Source organism: Salvelinus fontinalis, chromosome 20 (genome assembly GCF_029448725.1).
Source record: "Salvelinus fontinalis isolate EN_2023a chromosome 20, ASM2944872v1, whole genome shotgun sequence".
NCBI lineage: Eukaryota > Metazoa > Chordata > Actinopteri > Salmoniformes > Salmonidae > Salvelinus > Salvelinus fontinalis.
In genome coordinates, this window is record NC_074684.1 from 17,599,667 (window position 1) to 17,618,456 (window position 18,790).

At 41.2% G+C, this 18,790-nt stretch overlaps 1 protein-coding gene and 1 long non-coding RNA gene across 3 annotated transcripts in view; both read left to right on the forward strand.

Annotated features, from left to right (window-relative positions):
• The window catches only part of LOC129817424 (calcipressin-2-like), a 110,996-nt gene that overhangs the window by 73,620 nt on the left and 18,586 nt on the right, over positions 1-18,790 (forward strand). The gene's annotated exons all lie outside the window — the stretch shown is intronic.
• On the forward strand, positions 461-12,222 carry LOC129817425 (uncharacterized). The gene is made up of 2 exons (XR_008753705.1): positions 461-9,796; positions 10,525-12,222. It is a non-coding gene; the product is annotated as an uncharacterized LOC129817425 (long non-coding RNA).

Sequence of the window (18,790 nt, forward strand, 5' to 3'; positions counted from 1 at the left end):
TGGACTAGAATAACTACATAGAGCAACGTGTTTACCTACTTACTAATCATCAAACATTTCGTAAAAATACACAGCATACACTAATCGAAAGACACAGATCCTGTGAATACAGACAATATTTCAGATTTTCTAAGTGTCTTACAGCGAAAACACAATAAATCGTTATATTAGCATAGCACATAGCACATAGCAGCCCAGCATTGATTCTAGCCAAAGTGAGCGATAACGTCAACATCGCCAAAATATATTAATTTTTTCACTAACCTTCTCAGAATTCTTCAGATGACACTCCTGTAACATCATATTACACAATCCATATAGAGTTTGATCGAAAATGTGCATATTTAGCCACCAAAATCATGGTTAGACAATGTGAAATGTAGCCCAGCTGGTGAGAAAATGTCCGTGCGCCATATTAGACAGTGATCTACTCTTATACATAAATACTCATAAACGTGACTAAAAAATATAGGGTGGACAGGGATTGATAGACAATTTAATTCTTAATACAATCGCGGAATTACATTTTTTAAATTATCCTTACTTTTCAATACAGTTTGCGCCAAGCGAAGCTACGTCAAAAAACATGGCGTCCTAAGCCACTAACATTTTTCGACAGAAACACGATTTATCATAATAAAAATGTCCTACTTTGAGCTGTTCTTCCATCAGTATCTTGGGCAAAGGATCCTTTCTTGGGTCTAATCGTCTTTTGGTGGAAAGCTGTCCTCTTGCCATGTGGAAATGCCAACTGCGTTCGGGATGAACTGGAAGCGTGCCCAGCAATTCACAGCGTTTCAGAAATAAATGTTCCAAAATCGCACTAAACGGATATAAATTGCTATAAAACGCTTTAAATTAACTACCTTATGATATTTTTAACTCCTATAACGAGTAGAAACATGACCAGAGTAATATTACTCCCTCCACTAATGCTTGGAACAGGTGCGGGTCGGTGTCCTCCACGCGCATAACGCAGCTCCAAAAGACTTACTAGCTACAGGGTTTTTTAATTTATAGTGCCTGTGAACGCGCAATCGACCCCATGCAAATCGTCATCATGTAAAGGCATCCAGGGGAAGACGTAAGCAGTGTCCGTATACTCATAGCAATAACTGTGGCCTTTTAACTGACTCCAGATCAGGGGCCAACATTTCTGAAATCTGACTCCATGTCAGGGAAATTGCTGTAGAATGGGTTCTGTTCCACTTAGAGACAAAATTTCAACTCCTATAGAAACTATAGACTGTTTTCTATCCAATAATAATAATAATATGCATATTGTACGATCAAGAATTTTGTGGGAAGCCGTTTCAAAAATTACACGATTAGCATAAATAGTGACAACAGCGCCCCCAGCCTCAACAGGTTAACAAGAAATTTGTGGAGTGGTTGAAAAACAAGTTTTAATGACTCCAACCTAAGTGTATGTAAACTTCCGACTTCATCTGTAAATAACAGAGAATGCAGCTCTCTTCTTACAGACAGAGAGGTCTATCCCACATTTTTATACAGGCTATAATGATGAGTTCTAAAATTGTCCCCTGTGATAAAACGTATTGCTGAATGGTAGACTGCGTCCAAGGGTTTTAAAACAGAGGTTGCCGCATGCATGTAAACAATATCACCAAAATTCAAAACAGGGAGAAGCATATTTCTCCTATTTTTTAATTTTTATTTTTATTTTTTTAAATACATTTTACCCCCTTTTCTCCCCAATTTTCGTGGTATCCAATCGCTAGTAATTACTATCTTGTCTCATCGCTACAACTCTTGTACGGGCTCGGGAGAGACGAAGGTCGAAAGCCATGCGTCCTCCGAAGCACAACCCAACCAAGCCGCACTGCTTCTTAACACAGCGCGCCTCCAACCCGGAAGCCAGCCGCACCAATGTGTCGGAGGAAACACTGTGCACCTGGCCCCCTCGGTTAGCGCGCACTGCGCCCGGCCCGCCACAGGAGTCGCTTGAGCGCGATGAGACAAGGATATCCCTACCGGCCAAACCCTCCCTAACCCGGACGACGCTAGGCCAATTGTGCGTCGCCCCACGGACCTCCCGGTCGCGGCCGGCTGCGACAGAGCTTGGGTGCGAACCCAGAGACTCTGGTGGCGCAGCTAGCGCTGCGATGCAGTGCCCTAGACCACTGCGCCACCCGGGAGGCCTTTTCTCCTATTTTTAATACTAAGTTGTGATCTATATTTCGATATAAAAAAACTATCTTGGATCAGATTTTCTATATGCATTATGAAGGATAACTTGTCATCAATCCAGACACCTAGGTACTTCTATTGAGAAACAAGCTCAATTTGGGCTCCATTTATAGCTCAAATATGCAGGTCGTCAGGGTCAATATTTCATGACCTAGAGAACAGCAATGGCTAGGTTTTACTTGTATTTAACACTCATTTAAGATCTGTAAGTGATTTCTGAATTGAATCAAAGTCATGCTGAAGTTCACGAATGGCCTGCTGCACTGAGGTGGCACAAAATTGTGTCATCTGCATAGAGATGAATGTTACAAGTATTAACAGTGTTTCGTATGTCATTAATATACAAAGTGAACAATAATGGACCCAAAATTGAACCCGGAGGGACACCTTTTTGAATCTCAAGAAATTCAGGATGGCCTGAGTTCTGTCACTAAGATAATTCTGAAACCATAAACAGGCTGTATATCCCAGGCCTACTCTTTATCATTTCTTCAGCAAAACAGAATGATCAACAGTGTTGAGCGCCTTTGACAGGTCAATAAACAAGGCATGGACAAGATCATTAACAACTAGCGTGGTTTTTAGTTTATTTATTTAATCTTTATTTAACTAGGCCAGTCAGTTAAGAACAAATTCTTCTTTACAATGACACACTACCCCGGCCAAACCCGGACGATGCTGGGCCAATTGTGCACCGCCCTATGGGACTCCCAATCACGGCCGGATGTGATACAGCCTGGAATCGAACCAGGGACTGTAGTAACGCCTCTTGCACTGAGATGCAGTGCCTTAGACCGCTGCGCCACTCGCCACTCGGGAGCCGTGGTTGCTGTGGTAGTAATATGCCCAGGCCTAAACCCTGATTGGTTTATATTAAGAATACAATTATCAGATAAAAAGGAACGAAGTTGTACATTAACTAAGAATTCAAGAATCCTTTATAAACAAGGTATTGTTGAAATATGGCGATAGTTGTCAAGATAATTTGTATCCCCACAGCACATATGTGGATTTCCATGCTTTTGGAATACTTCCTGATTCAATTTTTTTAATTAGAAATGTGAGTTACTCAGCCAGCAATAAGGGGTGCTGCACACGTAAGCAAACTAGGCTCCAGATGATCAGCCCCTGTGGATTTTTTTGTCTGATGTTAGCAAAGCATCCAGGACGTCTTTATCAATGAATTTCCGAAAAGAAAACTCCTGACCAGCGTCGTCAGTATCATTTAATAGATTTTCACCATCTACATCCAAACTACTGCTTTGAAAATACATTCAAATATAAAGTCTGCAGAGATAAAATGGTGATTAATAGGGCCAGAATCTAAATTCTATATATTCTATTCTATCTAATTTATTTGGGGAGAGAAGAGGAGACGCAACCCTAAAGTGATTTAACAGCTTTCCAACATTTGCCTAGGTTCCCTGTACATTAAGATAGTGCATTAACATAATAATCTGATTTTGCTTTTTTAACTAGTTTTACACACCGATTTCTCAATCGCCTGAAAGACTGCCAGTCTGGGCCCAAGTCTGTGAATCTAGCTTTGGCCCAGGCAGCATCTCTGTTGTGTATGACTTCAGATAGCACTGGACTGAACCAAGGGCAAGACCGATTTTTAATTCTCCGTTTTTTTTAAAGGGAGCATGTTAATCTACAATACAATTGAAAACATTTGAGAAGTGGTTCAGAGCCAACTCTGGGTCAGGTATAGATGCAATACAATCAAAGTCACCAACATAAAGGTCACAAAAAAAGGCCTGTTCATTGAAATGTTTAAAATTCCTCTTGTTGATAAAACAAGGTTTGGATCGAGGCATCCATATATCCCTGACACATACAATGGAACAGTGGTCACTAATATCCAAAGCAAATACCCCTCTCCCAGTATATTTCTCTGGAGTATTTGTAAGTATGAGGTCAATCAAAGTCGATTTCGTAGGGTCCTTTAAGTTTGGACGAGTGGCCTTTGTAATCAGCTGGGTCACATTTAGATTAGTACACTTGATGTGGAATAGAGTTCCATGTAGTCATGGCTCTATGTAGTACTGTGCACCTCCCACCGTCTGTTCTGGACTTGGGGACTGTGATCTCTGGTGGCATGTCTTGTGGGGTATGCATGGGTGTCCAAACTGTGTGCCAGTAGTTCAAACAGGCAGCTCGGTGCATTCAACATGTCAATACTTCTCCCAAATACAAGTAGTGATGGTGTTAATCTCTCCTCCACTTTGGGCCAGGAAAGATTGACATGCATATTATTAATGTTAGCTCTCGGTGTACATCCAAGGGCCAGCCGTGCTGCCCTGTTCTGAGCCAATTGCAATTTTCTTAAGTCCCTCTTTGTGGCACCTGACCACACAACTGAACAGTAGTCCAGGTGTGCCAAAACTAGGGCCTGTAGGACCTGCCTTGTTGATAGTGCTGTTAAGAATGCAGAACAGGTCTTTATTATGGACAGACTTCTCCCCATTGTAACTACTGTTGCATCAACATGTATTGACCGTGACAGTTTACAATTTAGTTTTTGAAATATGTAAGACTATCTTTTTCCTTGCCACCCATTCTGAAACTAACTGCAGCTCTTTGTTAAGTGTTGCAGTCATTTCAGTCACTGTGGTAGCTGACATGTATAGTGTTGAGTCATATGCATATATAGACACGCTGGCATTACTCAAATGTCATTAGTAAAGATTGAAAAAGGTAAGGGGCCTAGAGAGCTGCCCTGGGGAATTCCTGATTCTACCTGGATTTTGTTGGAGAGGCTTCCATTAAAGAACACCCCCTGTGTTCTGTTAGACAGGTAACTCTTTATCCACAATATAACAGGGGGTGTAAAGCCATAACACATTTTCACAAGTTTTCCAGCAACAGACTATGATCGATAATGTCAAAAGTTGCACTGAAGTCTAACAAAACAGCCCCCACAATCTTTATTTATCAATTTCTCTAAGCCAATCAACAGTAAGTTGTGTAAGTGCTGTGCTTGTTGAATGTCCTTCCCTATAAGCATGAAAGTCTGTTTTCAATAAAATAGCATTGTATCTGTTCAAACACTATTTTTCCCAAAAGTTTACAAAGGGTTGGTAAAAGGCTGATTGGTTGGCTATTTGAGCCAGTAAAGTGGGTTTTACTATCCTTAGGTAGGGGAATAACTTTTTATTCCCTCCAAGCCTGAGGGCACACACTTTCTAGTAGGCTTAAATTGAAGATGTGATAATATCATCCACTATTATCATCAGTCATTTTCCATCCAAATTGTCAGACCCTGGTGGCTTGTCATTGTTGATAGACAACAATTTTTTCAACTCTTCCACACTTACTTTACGGAATTCAAAATGATAACGCTTGTCTTTCATAATTTGGTCAGATATAATTGGATGTGTAGTGTAAGCATTTGTTGGGGTCATGTCATGCCTAAATTTGCTAATCTTACCAATGAAAAAACATTAAAGTAGTTGGCAATATCAGTGGGTTTTGTGATGAATGAGCCATCTGATTCAATTAATGATGGAGCAGAGTTTGCGTTTTTGCCCAAAATGTAATTTAAGGTGCTCCAAAGCTTTTTACTATCATTCTTTATGTCCTTTATCTTTGTTTCATAGTGTAGTTTCTTCTTTCTATTTAGTTTAGTCACATAACTTCTCAATTTGCAGTACGTTTGTCAATAAGTTGTACAGTCAGACCTATTAGGGCGACGCACAATTGGCTCAGCATTGTCCGGGTTAGGGGAGGGTTTGGCCGGGGTAGGCCGTCATTGTAAATAAGAATTTGTTCTTAACTGACATGCCTTGTTAAATAAAGGTAAAAACATGCCATTTCTTTTGCCTCATCCTTTCAACCATGCAGTTTTTAAATTCCTCATCAATCCACAGGGATTTAACAGTTTTTAGTCATTTTCTTAATGGGTGCATGCTTATTAGTAACTGGGATAAGCAATTTCATAAATGTGTCAAGTGCAGCATCTGGTTGCTCCTCATTACACACCACGGACCAACAAATATTCTTTACATCAACAACATAGGAATCGCTACAAAGCTTTGTATGACCTCTTATGCACTATATTAGGCCCAGCCTTTGGAACTTTGATTTTCCTAGATATGGTTACTATATTGTGATCACTACATACAATGGATTTGGTTACTATTTTCAAACACATTTCTGCAGTATTAGTAAAGATGTGATCAATACATGTTGATGATTTCATTCCTGTGTTGTTTGTAACTACCCTGGTAGGTTGATTGATAACCTGAACCTGTTTGCAGGCACTAGTTACAGTTTAAAGCTTTCTTTTGAGTGGGCAGACTTATGAAAGCCGGTCAATATTTAAATTACCCATAAAATATACTTCTCAATTGATATCACATACATTGACAAGCATTTCACACGTTATCCAGATACTGACTGTTAACACTTGGTGGTCTATAGCAGCTTCCCACCAGAATGGGATTTAAGTGAGGCACATGAACCTGTAGCCATATTACTTCAACAGTATTTAACATGAGATCCTCTCTAAGCTTTACAGGAATGTGGTTTTGAATATAAACAGCCACACCTCCACCTTTGGCATTTCTGTCTTCTGTAGATCTTCTAACCATGTATTGCTACCACTGTATCATCAAAGGTATTATCTAAGCGAGTTTCAGAGATTGTCAGAATATGAATGTCATCTGTTACCAGTGTGATGGCCCCTCCCTGCTCTGTCCACTGGGTTTTGCTGTGCTTACTTCCTGCAGGAGATTGGTGGGTGGAGCTGGGAGGGTCGTCAGTGCTGATGGGGCTCAGCTGTGGCATAAAGCCACTGTTTCCCCATTCAGTTTCCCCCATTCCTCTCTCCATGCCTTCCTTTGGTTCTTTCGTTGTGGCTTTGTGCAGTTGAACCCTAATTTATGCTTCATACCTCATCTGAAAAAAGTGTTTACTTTATTTATGGAATAAATTCACTTCATTCAGTGTGTGGTTTCCCATTGTTTGTTACAATCTTGAGCCAGGTTGTAACACTAACAAATGATTGATTTCATGAACCTTGTTTCTTAAACTACATACATGAGCTACTTTTAACACTTTTCTGGGATTCTTAATTGTTTTTCTTGCATTACTGGGAAGCTTAGCAGAGGTAGACATGCTTGGGTTATTTATGTTAGTGCTGGGTGAGCTGCACACAGTGTACTTCCTGCTAGGGCACCCCACCTCTGTGCTAACAGTATAACTCCGGTTCATAGGCATATGATTTTTGCATACAATAGCTGTAGGATCAGCAGAGGCATTCAGGGCAGTAAGAGGGATATAAATTAGGTTACTTGCATTGTCTTCCAAGGCCCGTAGAATAATGTACATTTGCTGAAGCATTATGACAACTCAGCGACACAATTTGTAGGGCTTAAATGAGCTGGGCTTGTGTCATTGATACGTCATTGTTTCAACGCAGCCTTAAATTGCTGTGAAAGGATCCAGGAGTCCAAATGATGTGGGTGGTAGTCTCGTAGCCAGTTATGGAGGGCTAAAAGTCTGCTGAACCGTTCAATGCCATGATTTAGAGAGGGCAGAGGGACACATGTTTTGAGGCAATACAGTGTTTGTTTATGTTTACATTGTTTACAAACATGAGTAACATGAGTAACAAGCTGATGGGGTATGACAGTTGAACTAAGTTTTGACAGTTGACAGTGACAGTTGACAGTTGAACTAAGTTTTGAGGCATTTATTTATGTTATTTTCTTCAATAATCAATTGGTATATTTCATTAATTTAAAAGTCTTAAAACGGATGTAGCAACTGCAGGGTGCCTCTTTAAAGGATTGATGGTCTCAAGTCACACCGGTCAGAACCTGTACCTTTTTAAACGTCTTAGTATTCATAGAATAAGTCCTCTGGTATCAATCACTGTCTGTTCTATAATCAGCCCTAATTCAACCCTCTGTGTACAGAACAAGGGCATAGAGACACAACAACAAAGACTAAGAGTGAAGGAGAATTTATATGAGCTGGACCCCAGTTGACCTTCAGATGCCGTATAGAGACATCAATACGTTTTACTGCCATGCAATGTAAAGCCCTTTGAGTCCTTAAAAAGACTTTATGATCATAACAAGAGTATTAACTCCTGTATCTTTCCACTTCAGAGTATAGGGAAGGTTGTGTTCTGGCGTTTATGACCGTGTCATGTCCAGTTAGTGTTTGTAGTGGACCACACATGTTGACCGACCGAGTAGATGACCGCTCAGGATGTAACCGTCCATTTCACAGTCAGGTCAACCTCTCTACAACCCCAGCTGTTGGTCTACTTAAGTACTGTTCCCATGGGGAATGTGTTCCACAATATTTATTTCAGGCAACAAGCTATTTACATATGTATTTAAACTGAGGAAGGACATTCCGCACAAGGTTGTGTGTGACATTATAGTAAAAGAGGGGAGAGTTCATCTAAAATAACTATGTATTTAGATCCATGGACATGTTTAGCTCTGTCTGTCAGACTATGCAATATTGCCCAGGAGGCTTCCTATGACATGTATTGATTTAAAAAGCATTTCACACACAGTAAAATATGAGGTTGAGATGGATCAACTTGTCTGTAATACAGTATCTGTCACCAGTTTAAGACACGAGGCATGACTTTTGATTTAAAGAACAGCACTCCAGTCAGAATGTATCCTATCCGCCATCACTCCTCTGCTCCAGACGGCCTCTGTTTTTCATGCCATCAGAGGGGCTGTGCCAGTGTGCTAAATGTAATATGCCACCGACTTGAAAGAGCTGCACGCCAAAGCAGTGCCACTCTCTCCACAAAGGTTCTGCTGCGCGTCGCCATGTCAACCATAAATAATGCATGAGGCTGAGAGACATCGACGACCTGTGCCTACTGAACCCGATACACCACGGGCTTATTAATCTCTGCTATGAGAGGAATATCAACAGTCCTCTCATTAAAGGAAAACTTCACCGCCAGACACTATTTGGTGTGTTTTTCCAGTCTCCCTACATAATTCTGATTGATGAGAGGGTGTTTCAGACATAATTATGCACTATAGCTGGATTATTTATTTTTTTCGTGCTAGGAGACGTCTAATCTAAAAAATAAATGGTGTCACGTTTTGTAGCAATAATTGTGGCCTTTGTGTTTCGCCGATTGCATGATCACGATAGCAGCGATTAGATATGGTTGTCCTTGCTCAATAGAGCCTTTGGACTGCCAGGACATTGCAGGACATCCAAATTGACTCATTTTCCCTGGCTTTGTAAAGACTACGGCCTGACGGGAGGTCTACTTTCTTGTTTCCACTTTCCAAATCAGGCTTTTCAAAACACGGGCGGTACAAGTTTACAGCTTCACTAGAGACATGTTATCTATCAGAGATTGCTAATGAATTAGCTACAATGGCTGTTTCTGATGATTCCTCTTTCCAAGAAGAACTGGACATTGATTTTTTTTAAATGTTCTTTTACATAGGAACATACAGCCCTATTTATTTGAGCCGGAATACACTGAAGAGGAGTTGAGACCGAGAAAAATAATTGCGAGACAAGCAAGCAGTGGCGGTAGCCTAGACCAGCTGGACCAGGACTCAGGAGGGCAAATGACAAAGAAGTAAGTTGTTTTGCTGTCGGTAGCTAGCTAGTATTATAAACTGGGTGGTTCGAGCCCTGAATGCTGATCGGCTGATCGACCCGTATACCACGGGTATGTCAAAACAGTTCTTTTTACTGCTTTAATTACGTTGGTAAACAGTTTATAATAGCAATAAGGCACCTCAAGGGTTTGTGATATATGGCCAATATACCACGGCTAAGGGCTGTATCCAGGCACTCCTCGTTGTGTCTTGCTTAGGAACAGCCCTTAGCCGTGGTATATAGGCCATATACCACACCTCCTCGGGCCTTATTGCTTAAATATAACCTCTCTTTTTACACAAAGCAGTGTTGTACAGTACAATTTGGTGATTAAGTCGGCCATAACAGGACTTGTAAGTACCATTACAAGACAAGTTTAGCCAGCTAGCTGCTTTTGCTATACCTAAAATGTACTGTAGTCTAATGTTATAGCTATTTACCTAACTAGCCTAGCTAGCCTCAGTGCCTCTCATTAGGAGCAAAACTGGATAAATGTTTGGATGATTATGGTGGAGAGTAAAGGAATGACTTTGGCTTTATTACTCATATTCGTCTTGGAGTAACTATACCTGTGTGTTATAGCTAGCTAGCTAACCTGTGTCTGTGAGATGTCTCATATTCTACACCATGCTGCTACAGTAGGAACAGACAGTACACAGCGATTGCCCATGAATGTCTAATAGTGTTTTCGTCTTTCTCTCGCAGACAATACCGCTTGGATACAAAGAAGTTGATGACTCTCAAGAGGAGATGCGAAAGGTCCTATAACAACAATCGCCCCCTTGTATCAAAGTGACTCTAAACACCTCACTGCACCATCCCAACATACCCTATGCAAGTATTCCCTTTGTAGAACTGTGGTATGTATTATAAGCATTCGTAGTATATTTATCTTCTACTGTATATACAGTTGAAGTCGGAAGTTTACATACACTTAGGTTGGAGTCATTAAAATTGTTTTTTCAACCACTCCACAAATTTCTTGTTAACAAACTATAGTTTTGGCAAGTCGGTTAGGACATCTACTTTGTGCATGACACGAGTAATTTTTTCCAACAGTTCTTTACAGACAGATTATTTCACTTATAATTCACTGTATCACAATTCCAGTGGGTCAGAAGTTTACATACACTAAGTTGACTGTGCCTTTAAACAGCTTGGAAAATTCCAGAAAATGATGTCGTGACTTTAGAAGCTTCTGATTGGCTAATTGACATAATTTGAGTCAATTGGAGGTGTACCTGTGGATGTATTACCTTCAGACTAGGTGCCTCTTTGCTTGACGTCATGGGAAAATCAAAAGAAATCAGCCAAGACCTCAGAAAAACCATTGTAGACCTCCACAAGTCTGGTTCATCCTTGGGAGCAATTTCCAAACGCCTGAAGGTACCAGGTTCATCTGTACAAACAATAGTACGCAAGTATAAACACCATAGGACCACGCAGCTGTCATACTGCTCAGGAAGAAGACACGTTCTGTCTCCTAGAGATGAACGTACTTTGGTGCGAAAAGTGCAGATCAATCCCAGAACAACAGCAAAGGACCTAGTGAAGATGCTGGAGGAAACAGGTACAAAAGCATCTATATCCACGGTAAAACGAGTCCTATATCGACATAACCTGAAAGGCCGCTCAGCAAGGAAGAAGCCACTGCTGCAAAAGCGCCATAAAAAAGCCAGACTATGGTTTGCAACTGCACATGGGGACAAAGATCGTACTTTTTGGAGAAATGTCCTCTGGTCTGATGAAACAAAAATACAACTGTTTGGCCATAATGACCATCATTATGTTTGGAGGAAAAAGTGGACGCTTGCAAGCCGCAGAACACCATCCCAACTGTGAAGCACGGGGGTGGCAGCATCATGTTGTGGGGGTGCTTTGCTGCAGGACGGACTGGTGCACTTCACAAAATAGATGGATTCATGAGGTAGGAAAATGATGTGGATATATTGAAGCAACAACTCAAGACATCAGTCAGGAAGTTAAAGCTTGGTCGCAAATGGGTCTTCCAAATGGACAATGACCCCAAGCATACTTCCAAAGTTGTGGCAAATTGGCTTAAGGACAACAACGTCAAGGTATTGGAGTGGCCATCACAAAGCCCTGACCTCAAGCCTATAGAAAATGTGTGGGCAGAACTGAAAAGGCGTGTGTGAGCAAGGAGGCCTACAAACCTGACTCAGTTGCACCAGCTCTGTCAGGAGGAATGGGCCAAAATTCACACACTTATTGTGGGAAGCTTGTGGAAGGCATGGTGAAAATCTGAGTTTAACTATATTTGGCTACGGTGTATATAAACTTCTGACTTCAACTGTATGTCATACATTGACATAACAGTCCCTGCATACTGCTGTGTAAACTCACCTCGGTCTCCAGAGCAAATAAACTTTGTCTTGAATACAAGCCATGTTTACTTATTTGTTATATTGATAGACTAATCTACATGTTTACTTGCCAACAAATTAAAGTTTAAATTATACACCAACTCCCTGCATAATTTGTTTTAGCAGTAAGATTGAACCTAGATTATCCAAATATATTTCATGAATATCACAATGAATTGATCCAGAAGTTGAAGTCAGCACTTTATTGGTTTCTGATGATCTATATTATACAACGGGTAGTTCTAATTCTGAATGCTGATTGGTTAAAACTGCATTCCAGCTGGTGTCTATTCCACAAGTTACCACCAGCTAAATCTATAACGTTAAAATGCCTATCTGACTGCACAAGCCACTTTCTCATCAGCCCAGCCAGGCAATTTATAAACTTGATCTCCACTGTAAAAAGCATCTAGACATTATCTCACATATCTTTTAGACTAACATTTAGTTTTCAACAGCAGAGATTTGTATAAACCTTGCTGTTAGTCCCTCCGACATTGGCAACCTTGTTTCAATATTCCAATTTGATCTCCAGATGTCCCATAGTAATGAACGTGTCGGGAGTCGGGACGAGACAGACAGGCAGGCAGCGTTTCTCAGACAGTCAAAATCATGAATCAGCTGGCATCATTTAATCTATATTATACTAGAACATGAGTCTAACTGAATATGGATGTGGTGTTAGTTGAATGTTCTTCAGCTGGTGAACCTCTGCTTGTGAAGGGTAATGGCAGCTGGTTTAGCAGGCTTTGGCGATGTTCTTCACCAGACACTGCTTCGACCTCTTGCAGAAGATTTGTATGTTCCGCAAGTGTCCTGGAAAGACATGAAGAGGATGTGTAAAACATCAATACTGATCATGAGGATGTGTAACCATACAATAAACCATGTTCATCTGTAAACAAAAAAAGGATACAGTACAGTATGTGTTCTGTTACACTCAGAGTCAATAATGGGGCATTGAGATGGACTGTTAGCAAAGATGTGAAACATTTGATGGGGGCTTGACTTGTAGACAGTCCAGTTGTGTATTGTTGTATATGAGTGCCTATAGTTGTGCTGTTGAGTAGACAAGCACTGCCAACAATACAGTAAATATTTTGGAAGAGTACACTAACAGCCCTCACCCCTGCCAAAGAACTGACTGCAAGGGTGTAAAAAGTTTGAGGAGAATAGTTTAGTGTATTGGTGATTTTGTTTTCTCAAGAGGGTATTGTGCTTACATAAATACCTTTGGCTGTCCTGGCTTGTTTCAACGTCAGATGATGTTGAGTTTAGGCTTATTCCAGGCTGAAAGCTTTCATCCAATGGGTCTATAGGCTCTGTACTACTAACACTGGTGTCAAGGTCGTCATCACTAGCAGGATTAGTCTGAAGGACACACAGTAGTCAGTGATTAGACAACATTTTACTACTTTGTCCCCATCAATACACACTCAAACAAGGTACAATATCCACCCTCCACGCTCATGTCAATAGATCATGCATGCTAACCTTCACACACACCATCCCCTCCTTACTAATACCTTATTTTCTCCAATGTAGACTTCAAGCCTTGTATGAACAATCAACTAAGCCTCCACTACACAGAGAAAACGACAGTAGAAGTTGTAGCCTACTTGTAAACACACCAGCTATGTCAACAAGACACGGACTATGTATATGCCTAGCTCCAGTATAGTTATTTACTCGTCATGGAAAGATTTAGTAGATTTTAGTACGATTTTAGAAGGTGACTTACACTTACTAGTTCTTGGTGTTGAGCTTGATGTTGATGCCGCTGCAGATGTTGATGCGTTCGGACTCAAAATAGAACATAAACAAATGTAGTTCGCTAGCTAGCTAGTTAGATAAGTAACGTTAACTACATTACCTCAGCTTAGCTTCTTTTCTGTTGCACTGATTATGGCTGATCGGATGCCTTCCTCTTTGTAGAGAAGAGGGAAATCGATGGAATAGCATCACTTTTTTCAGACTTCCGTTTCGAAATCCTCTGGCTGAAAGTGCTGGCTACAAACAGTCATTTTTATATTTCTCACACCCTTTAAATCGCACCATCTGATAAACAACACAATCAATACCTCCCCCACTCCTCTAGGTTGGAATCACCTCAGCCACTGTGTCAGGCAGTCAGTCAGGAGAGAGTGACAACCACAATTGTGTCTGGTGTGGTAATGATGGCCGTCTTTGAGTTAGAGGTTTAGTCAGAGCAAGCAGCGGATGCAAATGTCAATCAGTCAGCTATCATGTCTTGTTCTTGTTTATACTACATCTAAATGGAATGTCATTCATCTTTTTGTCTGGCATTTTTTATAGCTCACTAAATGCCTAATACTAGAGTGCTTTTTTTGTCCAGTAGTAGGCCTAACCCTACTCAAAAAGCCAAGATTGGTATGATGATTATATAGTGTCCAGTAGTTAAGCTTAGTATTGTGAAAGCTAGGCTACTACGCTCTGAGAATGCTCCATTTCAGTGAGTATCTAAATGTGCAATGATTATACAGTATTCCATACAGCTAGAGTCAAGCCCACCTCAAGCCCTTCCTGGAAAGAGCCTCAATTTCTCATCAGAACAGCTGTTTCACAGAATCTGGCTATTTTGCTTATTTTAACTAGACGTAGCTTGAGCTGCCAATCGCACGGTTAACTCCCATAGTAAACACCCTTCGTACCAGACAATGATATAAAGAGAGAGGGGGAGTAAGCACCTGCAGTTCCTTGCTAACCTCTCTTCTATTTTAAGTATCTCTCTCTTCTATTTTAAGGATCTCTCTCTTCTTCTATTTTAAGCTGCAGTGGCTGTTAAAATGGCTCCAGGTGGTGGGATGTAGGAACATTTAAATTATGCAACCGTGTTTGGCATTACTAACTATCAGCTGTCAACCCCCTAGGGAATTTTCTATTTCTCTATTCCCCCCCCCCCCATCACTATCTTTCCTCTCTCGGTCCCTCTATCCTCACTCTCTCGCCCTCTCTATCCCTCCTCTCCCTGATCTGATAAATTGGGGTTATCCCCTATACCTTAGGGAATAGCCTGCATGACTGCATAGGCCCACTAACCGGAATATACTGTAGGCCTACAACTAAGATTGGTTACTCATATGACTCTGACTCAGTTGTATTTTAATAGAATGATCTTCCTGTATCTATCAAAACATGCAATATACTTACTTCCTCTCATATTTACTGGAACACCATTTCACATTCCTATTGAGTCCCTGTTTGAGATTAACTGCATCTGTTACTAGGCTCTTTACAGATAGTGAAACTGATCTTATCCATCACTGTAACCAGGCTCATTGTGTACACAGGAAGTTAGAGTTGAGTAAGCAAATCTGTAGGTGTACTTGTTAGTGGAGATCAGGCCCTGTCAGCATGGGCAATGGGTACTTCTCTCTGGGGCAGAGGGCTCTCTCTAGCTGAGTCTAAACCCCCAGGACAGCCAAAGCTGGAGGTTAACACCCTACATCAGCCACTTTGTGACCTCTCAGTCACTCTGCATAGCGTGTAACTTTTACAAGCAACAAAATATCCCACTTGAAACTTTCATTTTCTTTTCAACCAACTATGTCCCCTCACAAGCACCCAGTGATACATCTGGTGGAAAACACTGCATGATGCACTGATCTGAATGTTTATGCAACCCACAAACCCTACCAGTCCCTTTCACTACTACATCACTGTAAGTGTATACAGCACATGAACTGTCTCTTAAGTGCCTGCATCCTTTCTCTGTTCAGGGACTAGAGTGGGTTGCATAAGTGATTCATTTAAAGCAGGGGTCTCCAAAAGGTCGATCGCAAGCTACCAGTAGCTCTACCAGTAGCTCTACCAGTAGCTCTACCAGTAGCTCTACCAGTAGCTCTACCAGTAGCTCGCAGCCCACATATGAGTAGTTCACATTTTTTATGTTTCCACCGCAAACTGTCATAAACCAATCTCACAAGTATCAGACTCTGCAAGCTCCCAGCTACTATTTAATCAATGCAACTTGAATTATCCCACCCCTGGTTTGCCACTATTGACTTAAAAAGACTAACTTAACACAATATGCCAATTAATTTCCAGCAATATCGCCGCTGTCTGTCTGCGTGGTATCGCGCGTTTGTCTGTCACTCCGTCGTGTGTAGCCAGTTGTTGTGATAACCGTCTTGTAGGTTGACAGAAATACTTTCCCCAAAACCTTCTCATTCAAATTGTAGCTGCAAAGTAGGCTTACCTAGTATATTATGAGTAAGTATATAATTTGTATATATTATTTGCAGTGGCAATTTTAGCATGTTTATCTTGGTGTGGCAAAAAAAGAAAGAAATGGGATGCATGCCAGCAAAGCCACTACACAACACTAAACTATACATTAATTCCACTATAACGGTGACAAACGGTGCCCACAAACTGTTAGGGCCTACATAAAGCAGTCCCAACATCTTACCACTGCTACACCTGGCTATCAGCCTTGTCTGGCAGCGAAACAGTTCATTCAGCTCATTTACTGCATTTAAAAAAAAAACATAGCTGATATGGCTGACTTGCTTAAGCAAATGTGGTTTCTAATGACAATTGAGATGTACAAACTATGGCATAAGGGGACGACAAGCGAATAAGAGGCAATCCGTCATTTTGATTCAGACATTAATGAGCGAGCTAGGACGGACGTAGTCAATACAACCATTTGTTTAGCACTTTTGAAATGTACAGCGACAGAATTCAGAACGTGGGGTGTTCTTACAGTGTTCTCCCTGTACACCAAGTCAGAACTGTAGGATAAATAAAGGGGGCATATAAGCAGACAATGAAAGCTCTTACAATATTCAATGATTACATTTCTTTAAACCAGGCTATATGCTACATGTGCACCACCAAGTCAAAACAATAGGCGAAATTAAGAGGGGTAAATAGACCAAATTATCAGGGTGAAGCACATGGGCTACTAACATCTTACTATACAACATACACTTAGTATTACTTTCTTAGCTACAGTATGCATATCTCCCTGGCATATTACATAATTTATGCAGCAGCATACAATTGTAACGGCTGTCGTCCTCCTCTTCTGATAAGGAGAAACGAGAAGGATCGGAGGACCAATGCGCAGCGTGGTAAGTGTCCATAATGTTTATTTTCAGACATAAACTGAACACTACAAAATACAAAACCATAAACGTGAAACGAACGAAACCAAAACAGTACCGTGTGGCGACAAACACTAACACGGAAACAAACACCCACAAACCAAAAGTGAAACCCAGGCTACCTAAGTATGATTCTCAATCAGAGACAACAACTAACACCTGCCTCTGATTGAGAACCAATCATGATGACGTCATTGATCTTCAGGTCGTAGCTCTAGAAAGAGGCAGAATTTACAATTCTGAGTTGGATGACTCTTCAAAACGTATTTTCCCAGCCAGAGCTCATTTATTCCTGACTTACCAGTTGTCTTGAACTCACTGAAGTTAAGTTAAGTTTTCGCAGTTCCGAGTTATTAGTTGTTTTGAGCATGGCACAAATCATGCTTTATTGACAGCATGGCCAATGTTGAATGTTTATCATTTTAAACTTGGAAAAGAGCCCCTTAATCCCAGATTTGGGACCAAACAGCCACTCCACTGAATAGCAGGCTGGTGATTGCTTTGCAATGCTTGCAGTTAGCCATTGTCACTGATTCCTTCCAAACCACTCATTGTTGAATTTGCGATTTCCAACTTGTTGTTTAATGTTTATGCCGATGAGCACCGATACGTTTTATCTATAATTTCTCTCAATTATTTCTCTTCAAATGACAAGGATTAAAAAGGATTTGTCAATAGATTGTCGACTTGATTCATGATGATGACTGCTAGCTAAGATATGTGACACGTAAACTCAGCAAAAAAAGAAACATCCTCTCACTGTCAACTGCGTTTATTTTCAGCAAACGTTGAGATTGCCTTCAATGACAACAAGCTCAGTCCGATGATGCTGTGACACACCGCCTCAGACCATGACGGACCCTCCACTTCCAAATCGATCCCACTACAGAGTACAGGCCTCGGTGTAACACTCATTCCTTCGACGATAAACGCGAATCCGACCATCACCCCTGGTGAGACAAAACCGCGACTCGTCAGTAAAGAGCACTTTTTGCCAGTCCTGTCTGGTCCAGCGACGGTGGGTTTGTGCCCAAAGGCGACATTGTTGCAGGTGATGTCTGGTGAGGACCTGCCTTACAACAGACCTACAAGCCCTCAGTCCAGCCTCTCTCAGCCTGGTGCGGACAGTCTGAGCACTGATGGAGGGATTGTGCGTTCCTGGTGTAACTCAGGCAGTTGTTGCCATCCTGTACCTGTCTTGCAGGTGTGATATTCGGAAGTACCGATCCTGTGCAGGTGTTGTTGCAAGTGGTCTGACACTACGAGGACAACCAGCTGTCCGTCCTGTTTCCCTGTAGCGCTGTCTTAGGCATCTCACAGTACGGACATTGTAATTTATTGCCCTGGCCACATTTGCAGTCCTCATGCCTCCTTGCAGCATGCCTAAGGCACGTTCACGCAGATGAGCAGGGACCCTGGGCATCTTTCTTTTGATGTTTTTCAGAGTCAGTAGAA